Source organism: Pholcus phalangioides, unplaced genomic scaffold, assembly GCF_987345545.1.
Source record: "Pholcus phalangioides strain wild (caught in Gottingen) unplaced genomic scaffold, Ppha-v1.0 ptg000009l_1, whole genome shotgun sequence".
NCBI lineage: Eukaryota > Metazoa > Arthropoda > Arachnida > Araneae > Pholcidae > Pholcus > Pholcus phalangioides.
This window is the reverse complement of record NW_028301602.1, coordinates 35,177,144-35,186,674: the sequence shown is the minus strand read 5'-3', so window position 1 is coordinate 35,186,674 and position 9,531 is coordinate 35,177,144.

The window sequence follows — 9,531 nt, the reverse complement described above, 5'->3', positions numbered from 1 at the left end:
TTTATTTCATATGAAATGGCTCGAATACTGCTAAAAGGGAAGTGGAGGTACATATGTGAAAAGATTCTGAGGTGGACATAAATTAATCAGGATCGAGTGACATTAATGCTATTGAACATTGGTATGAAATTTCAATATGCAACATGACTGTGCTATGTTAGCATGTGCATCCATATAAAAAAATCTTTGTTAGCCTAGGCTACTACTGTTACTTGATCGTACATGCACTTCGTACACATTTTTTATTACCCAAGACTGAAAAATTTTTGTTAGCCAAACCAAAAAGTCATTTGCTAAGGTATTCACTGCATAATGGCTATCTAGCAATAAATCATTGCAAAATTATTCATTGAGTATACTGGAAAATATTTCTTGTCCGTAGATCAGCGAGTACTTATTTCAGGACAAAAATAGTCATTGTAATTTTGACTACTCAAGAGTTTTTCTACTTTAATCAAAAAAAAAAAAATTACTGGTGGATGGAAATTTTTTTTCTCTCAATTGGTCCTTGAAACAAAGTTATTGCTCAGTGAAAAAGTTCAATCTTGTACCTTCTAACAACAAACATGATATTTCCTAGATTCTAACAATTCTAAAGTTCGAGATGCTACTTTAACGACGTATGGCTCGAAAGTTGTGTTACATGACAAATAACAGCATACTCTTGTAATACATATAACCACAATACAATGTTTAACATATGTCATTTTAAAACCTATTTCTATGTTTACGATTAATGACATTTATCACTGTAGAAGATTATGTATACATTATGGATATGATATACAGTCAAACTCTGCAATAACAAACTTTGAAGGACCAACATCTTAAGTCTACTACATCCAATATAATGAACAAATATATGAATCATCTTGTGAAAAGTCTCACCAATCAAAAGTTGTCAATATAATTATCATAAGTTGGAAAAAATATATTAATTTCCTTGATCAACCAAGCGTGGATCCAGTGTGCCTCCCACAGAGCAAAAAATGATGGTTCTGTCAAGTAAAAAGTAGGAAGTATGTTCACAGTAAGATCTTTACTCCCATCAAGTCACCACTTGAAAAGGGGTGTAAATTTCTTCTGGGAGGGGAGTTAATTTTGATAGAGAACAATGTACCTATCCATTTTTTCACATTTCAAGTGGTGAGCCTGATACGCCCCCGCCCCCCAACTATGGCTTTGCTCTGACACATCATCCTCGCGCCTATCTTTTTGATTTAAATTGCAAGCACAGTATGTTATAATTAATGTAACTTCATACTATATCATTTTGTATTTTTATTGCATTGTTTAGTGATCTATATATAATTGGTTTTCTGTGTCTGGTCTAATTTTGCATATATACAAAACTGGGTCTGACTTGAATAATGGCTAATTTAAAAGTTTGTCAGAGCTGGGCCAATGCTCGAAAGAGGTGAAAACTGTTGGGCAACAATGACTTTTGAAATGTTTACTTTGGTTTTTTACCTAGGTTTCTCAACAATGCACTTCAGACATGTATATGCCTTTACAATGGTTTGTAACTTCGTTAATTCTCCCTGTACATTGAGAAAAAACCCAGGCAGCACTGAGTATTATAATTATTCTATACATATAAAATTTATTTTGTGTGTGAATCCTCTACACAAATCTATAATTTCAGACCATTCTTCGCCAAATTTTGGATACATACCAAACAGGACGAGACTTGACCAATATGCTTTAAAAGTTTCAGAGCTGGGCAAATTTTCGAAATTGGCAAAAATACTGCCAGGCAACAATGGTTCTTGGACCCTCAACACTTACTTTTGGAATGTTTACTTTGGTTACCGTCATTCCCTAACAATGTGTTTCAGACATGTATATGCTTTACTATGGTTAGTAATTTCTTTAATCCCACCAGTTTATGAAGACAACCCAAGCAGCGTTGGATATTATAGCTAGTTTGAAATAATCTTCATGCAACCATAATTTACACCATTTATGGCAAGCATAAATTATCATTTGTATCAAATACATGAAAAAATTATGTATTTGGTACAAACGTAATAGGCTTGTATCTATTAAGTTAGGTCTAGTATACATTAACTAGGAGAGTCGGGGAGGTCTACAATAGTGAACCCAATGAATAAACTTGTTTTTTTATCAGCTTACCTAGTTTTTTTTCTAGCCAGTTTAATCTCTGCTAACTCCCACCCACGTAATAAAAAAATTTCTGTCAAAAAATATCGCTCCTCAAGATGAGTTCATGTACGAGATACATAAATAATGACTGGATTTTATTTGGAAGACAGAATGTGAATGAAGATTTAAGAAAACACAGGTGTTGGAACGAAAGGTGATAGCATAGCTTTTTCTTAGTCCCATGAATAACTTCTCATTCTAAAAATTATTTATGTCGTCATGGCTGATTTTAATAGTCGAAGCATTTTTAAAAAAAAATTATGTTTTGTTTTTTTTAATATCAATGAAGTTTAATCTTTTAAATTAGAGAAGATATTTTCTTATTTTTTTCCCATAATTTTTGAAGTTCAGTACAGCTATAGAGAATAACATGGTATGTAAAAGAAATCAGATAGATCAAAAAAATTTTATCATTGCACCCTGAGGTCTGTTATAGTGATGTTCAACTGTATATATTCCAATAGGATTATTTATTACTGAAACCAACATCCTCACAAAATCAATATTCCGATATTAATAGGTTATCAGAAAAAAGAAAAAAAAAAGGGCATTATCCAAAATAAATTTGTTCATAATTAAGGAATATTTATCAGCAAAAATTAAAAAAAAAAAATATATATATATATATATATATGCTACTACAATGAAAGTATATTGTGAGTAAAGTGGTACTTTGGTTTACGAGTCATTTGCAAGACAAGCAAAAATTTCAAACAAATTTTGACTCAATATGTGAGCAATGATTTGCACTATGAACAAAATATACAGATTTTTGAAACATATTTTGACCAATATGCTTTAAAAGTTTCAGAGCTGGGCAAATTTTCGAAATGGGCAAAAATACTGCCAGGCGACAATGGTTCTTGGACCCTCAACACTTACTTTTGGAATGTTTACTAATTAAACAAGATATTCCTTTCAAAACGAGTAGCACATATACCAGACCCCTAGATGAGCATTATTCAATACGAGGCTTTGCATATCACCTTGTCTGTCAAGCATCACATGATTACAACCAAAAAGTTGATGGTTCACAATGCTGATAGTGAGGGGAAATAAACTTGGCCTTTAAATGAGATAACAAACTCTTAAAAAGTTTAAAAACCTCTTAATCTATAATGATGAAACCTTTCAATATGTTGTCTCACACTCTTGTTGAGTGCTAATTCAAGTGGAAATTCCAAGCGAAACCGATTGGTCTTTGTATCATTTTGGAAATACTAGAACCTTCAATATGAAATAAGTAAAAATACCAATTATTTGAAATAAATCAACCTAAATCTTTCCTTTGAAAAGGATTGTGACAGGCCTAAGAGAAACAGTTACGAATTAATTATTTGAGTATCCATTGTTTCCTGTGAGTAAAGATGAATTCGGTACACAGGTGATTGAGATAACAAGCACATTCAAAGGACAAATTATGCTCATAAACCAAACTTCCACTGTATTTAAAAGGGCTGAAAAAAAAAAAGTGTTAAAAAAACAGTTTTTGATAAAAGCAATAAATATGTTCAATGTTAGTTCATTGATGTGGGTGCAGTGCACAAATCACTCACAATAACAAGATTCTCATTATGAGTGGCACTGATCATATCAGGCTTTCATTGCATATATATCTGTATGCCATGGGTAAAGGACACTACATCCAATTTCGTTGATATTGGGATAATGCTATTAATTTGCAGTATTTTCCATTACACTACACAAACGTGTAGGACACGTCTTATTTCAATAAATAACAAAGATATTCACTTCATAAACTAAGTGAACTCAACAGAAAGCAATTAAGCTCTCCTGCAAAATTTATCTTTTGGCACACTGTGCCTTTTACCTCTGCCATATGACGAGATATATATACCTATATTTTTATGTTTTATTAAATTACAGCAAAAGAATGAGAAACCAGATTAAAACGTATACATATATATATAAATGTAATGATTCTTCATTCCCTGAAACATATCAAAATGAATATTTATAAGAGACAAACTAGGTGCATTTAAGAAATCAAAATATGTATTGATGTAAATGTGAAGCATGCAATTAAAATATTTGATCTAGAATTTCATGGGAAATAAATTACATGAATGTTACTCATACGTGTTCATTTTGCAGGGAAAACAACAAATTTGCGGAAAATTCTCAAAACAGTGCAAAGACATATAATTCTTTTCATTTAACTTGAATAATATATTTTCTTGTTATTTACAGCTATAAAAAAACTGAGGATCAAGCCTCTAGCACCGGGGAACTGTGATTGTATAAGACAGCACCAAATAATCATAAAAAATAAGGCTAATTATAGCTACTAGTTTTCACAAAGAAGCCAAGGAAAACTTCTGTTTGCGAAAAAAGAAAAACCATTAACACCAACAAACAAGTTTGACATAGATTCAACGTATCCAGCATATAACATATCGTTATTGCTTTGAAATTCTAAAATTCACATATTAGAAAAATGTGAGAAGAGGCGGCAGTGTTAGTTCTCGAACACTCATGTAGTTTCATTGATCAGATGGCAAATTGTGTGTCAAAGTGGTGCTTTACACATTTGTATGTATATATGCATGTACCATACAGTTACGCTCCATACACCTATTCCTGTTCATTGAAAGAAAAATTCTTCAAATTACAAAATATCAACTGCACAAACACCAATTACTACCAAATAACTAGGATGCAATATATATTGTCAGTAGTAGAATAATGCTTCACATGTAACTTCTTAACTCTCATGTATATATATATTTCGCATGTATGAAATATGTACATCAGACTGCTAATACATATTAAATGACAAAAAAATAATTTATACATTCAGTTCATGTCTTACATATCTGAAATAAAAATCATACTCATTTTGTTCGAACAGTACACTATAAATGGACCCATAAACTACTAAAATGAAACTGGAGAGGAATAGATTACACAGATTTGAAACATACGTCTTCCCTAAATATACTTAATTTCACGTTTTGCTAGTGCAAATTTCTTGACTATCAATAGAATATCAAAAAAAAAAAAATGAACCAGAAGAAATTTTCTTTTTAGCAAATGATACAACAGTTTTCATACATTCCCTTCTCTCAATCTCGATTAGGCTTTACCTACATGCGTGCTTCAATACCTGAATAATTAGCAAAAAGTGAGAAGGAAAAACCTAATTCGATTCCTAAATTGGCACTACAATATTTTGCAAATACTACTATACATATAAATTATATTGGCATTCTATACTGACAAAAAGACACAAACAAAACAATTCTAAATATTCATCAGCCCAGTCCTTGTTCTTTTGTTCCTTTAAAATATATAACTATGGCATTAAAAATATACATATATATAATCACTGAAAATTCAATGATATAAAACACGGCCACTCCTTTGACTCACAAACAACCACCATACTTTTGAGTTACAAATTAAAATATTTTGGCATTCTTGGAGTCTTCTGTTCTTTGGAAATATTAGATTTTCCTTTGTGATACTTGGAAATTTTTTTTCAAATTTACCTGATAATTATCATGATCATACTGTCATGTCACATTCAGAGATTAATAGCAATCAGTGAATTTAATAGTATTAGTGATAGAGAACAATTATGGCTGCCTGCAAATTAGCAGAATAAAAAGTATCTTGCATCTGCCTTCTTGACTTAAATCAATCTCTCTCAATTCATTTAGCAGTAGTGAATGGAATGTAAAACAAATTTTGATGCCATCCCAATAGCAATCACAGAAATATGTGTACCTAAATTTAAGAAATGAATGTACAACTTATTTATGTGAAGTAATCAAGGTACATCACACACTGCATTTTTAATATTTTCTTATTTTTTTGGTTATTGACAAATTTTGAGCAGTAACCATGTGAAAACTTGCATATCACAACTAACCTCATATTATTGTTATTCTTTTAATTGGCACTTTTTCTCAACTTAAGCTGACTGTGAATATTGTGTTTCAAATTAAACTACTCCATTTCTTACCTCAAATTAAATAATTATCGATGGCACAATTTCAAAGCAACTAGACCAGAGATTACAATTTGGATACAAGAAAATATATATGTACAGGAAGTCAGTATGACAAGCATGGATCTGACCTCAAGGCACTAGGCAGCACAATGACAGAAACACACTGGTCAGATATCACTGTCTTGATTGCTATCTACTATGCTATTAAATCTGTGATGTTTGGTCACAACATGATGTCTCCAAAAAAATCACTTTTTGATCTAAAAGTAAGTCATGCTAATTATAACTAATTAGAAGTGAGATAAATACACAAATATGTGTGTACAGCTAAACAACATGCTGGTGTATGATATTTTCATTTGTATTTGTGTGTATGCTTTTTGATATTTAAATGACAATGAAAATGCTTATATCTCAAAAATGTGATTTTGGAATTATCATGTTCTGACCAAACACCACAGAAATGTCTCATTGTACATTAACATGCTAGACCCTTTTTTTAACTTTTTCATTGGTTGTGGGAGTGGCCATATGTATATCATTAAAAAATTTTTTAGTACAGAGACCAGCTTCAGGGAAAAAGAAATAAATCATGTATACCACAAGTGAAATAATTTCTGACATGCAAAAAATCCAAAACTTTCCCAAAAGTTGGACTTTTAGAGGGTTTATAAGGCCCATTCAAATTTTAGCCTAAGATTCATTATTTTGAAAAATCTGGTCAAATTTACTCAAGGTACATACAAACAGAAGAATATTTGAAAAATATGTACAACAATGTAATTGGAAACACAGCATTAAAATACATTGGAAGCATATGAAAAAATAAATAAATAAGCTCACAAGGTTTTTTTTTTCCACAAAGACTAGACTCTTTAAAAGTGGCATCAGCTTTAAACATCATATGCTTTCTAATTCACAAATATCTGTATGAACGTATTTCACATTACATTAAAAATTAATATAATTGTAAAAAAAGAAAGGAACATTAAAAATAACAGTTCAAAAAATTTAATGAGGTTGAAAAAATGAGCTGAAAAAGTCAAAATGAGATTTTTGAGCAAAATTGATCTGAAGATGTATCTTTGACAGCATTGTTCAATATTTGTTCAAAATATTACACATTCAACATAAAATATATACAGAATTCAAATATAAATTATTTTGAATAACTCTAAACTACAGTGAAACCTCTCTAAAAATGTAAATCTCTCGGAAAATTAGCCTCTTTGAAAAGATGGCCTTCCCATATGTGGAGGAAAGAAAAAATTCCAATAAAAAAAAAATTGGCCTCATAGGAAAGTAGCCGGCCCAGCTATAGAGGCTTCACTGTAGAACAATTTTTGAGTACAATATAGAACCAACGCTTAAGGCATATAACATCATAAATAAAATAACATGAAACCCAATGCGTTTTGACATGCTAGCATTAATGCTTTTGTTACCTCGCAATTTGCCTAAAGTACAAGTTCTTCTTTACCGTGTCAGCATCAGGCAAAGGATTTGAATTTTATACAAATTTTCCAAACACCCAAACTATCTTTAAAAATGAACAAATGTAGTTTATTAGAACATTCTGCTAACAGCCAGGTATTTGTAATACCAAGAGATTTCAATGTTTCTTTGCATTTGTATACGCACATTTTTGTATAACCACAAATTCATTAACAATTAAATTTGGCAATGAATATTTAATAAATAATTCCACTTGGAAGGTCAATTACAAAACATAAAACAAACTGAACACTGCAACTTGATAATCATACACAGTGGAGCACATAAAAATAGTTTATAAAATGAAAACACCTGACTAATAAGATCGCAAGAAAACCCTAAATATGAAATGTAGAAAACAATCCCAAACAATCGTTATTTAGAAAGGAGAGGCATAATAGCAAACTTGAACTGCAAAAATTGTGAAAAAAAAAATTCGCAGGAATTCTGTAAATTAAAAAGTAATATGTCAAGGTGACATAACCCAATATATTCGCAATTGGCTAAAGCTCTTAAAACTCATGCGGACTCAAACATGATGTTTGAGCAAAAGTATGGCAACAGTATATATCACTATAGTCAAACACTATTGCATGTCCTTTTTTTTTTAAACAATTAGACATCAATCACTAGGAGTGACAAAACCAGTTTTTTTTTTTTTCAAAGATGGAATATGAAGAGGCTGCTCTCCTTTATAGGCACCTTAGTTAAAGCCAGAAGGAAATTCAAACACCAGAAATACTCTAAAATATTCTAAAAGCCAGAAAGAAACTCAAAACACTCAATATGCACAATATTACAGCATATGAAGAATTCCAAGTCTTATTACAGTAAACTGATGCAGTTTTTGAAACTTTAATTTCCACATATCTTCTGAATCAAGAATGTGCCTCTGTCACTATTATGACAGTGCAGAAGAATTCAGTGCAAACTAAAAGCTAATGATAGAGATCCAGAATCAATTGACTATTTTGCCTATTTTCCATGATACAATGACATTCTTAAACAGAAGTAGAATAGCATCATAATTTTGAATCTTTACATCAATTAATTTTTTATCCAATTAGCTCCAACTGATTTACATATACTATTTTGGCTATTGTTAATTGCTGTAAAAAGAAAGAAAAAAATCAATTAAAACAGTTATGGCAGGATCAATTAATTAAAGATCAATGATTATTGAATCCACAGGTTGAGAAACATTGAACCAGTTACTGCATGTATAAGACTCATCAACTTCACATGCATGTTCAGTAAAACTTTCATATGGAAGATTTATTTTCCAAAATCTCATTCATTGTTGAAAACACATCATTCTATCTTATCCTCTCAACAGCCTAATAGATTTTATTAGAAACAGGGACTAGCTCCAAAAATTCGGGCAATTTTCCAAAAAGACTGTTGAAAATATTCAGTCAAATGAAGTCAACACGTTAGTGAAAGCAAAGTTGACTAGAAAATGATCGTGGATCTCAATTCAAAATATAGCATGTCCACAATCAGGCATCACGAATATGTGGCGAAAAAAATTAAGCCCAATGTTTGTGATAAAATTTTAAGCTCTCACATGTTATAAATTTTCATAATTATGATAGTCAACTGTACAATTTTGCTCTGCGCCTACATTCATAAAGCAAACTGATGCTAGCAAACAACAAGACGATATAATAATTTAAGGGACCTACATTGAAAAATATTTGGCAAACAAGTAATATTTTCTTCCAAAAGAAAAAGTTCACATTCTATTTTACAAAGCATAGAATAATTTCAAATAAAAAACGTCAAAAGATCAGATGATCTTTTGTTATATAGTTACATCACTGACAAATTTAAAAATGTCACAAAACTTTATGAACAACAAGAGAATTCAATGAAACGATACATATATTTATAGA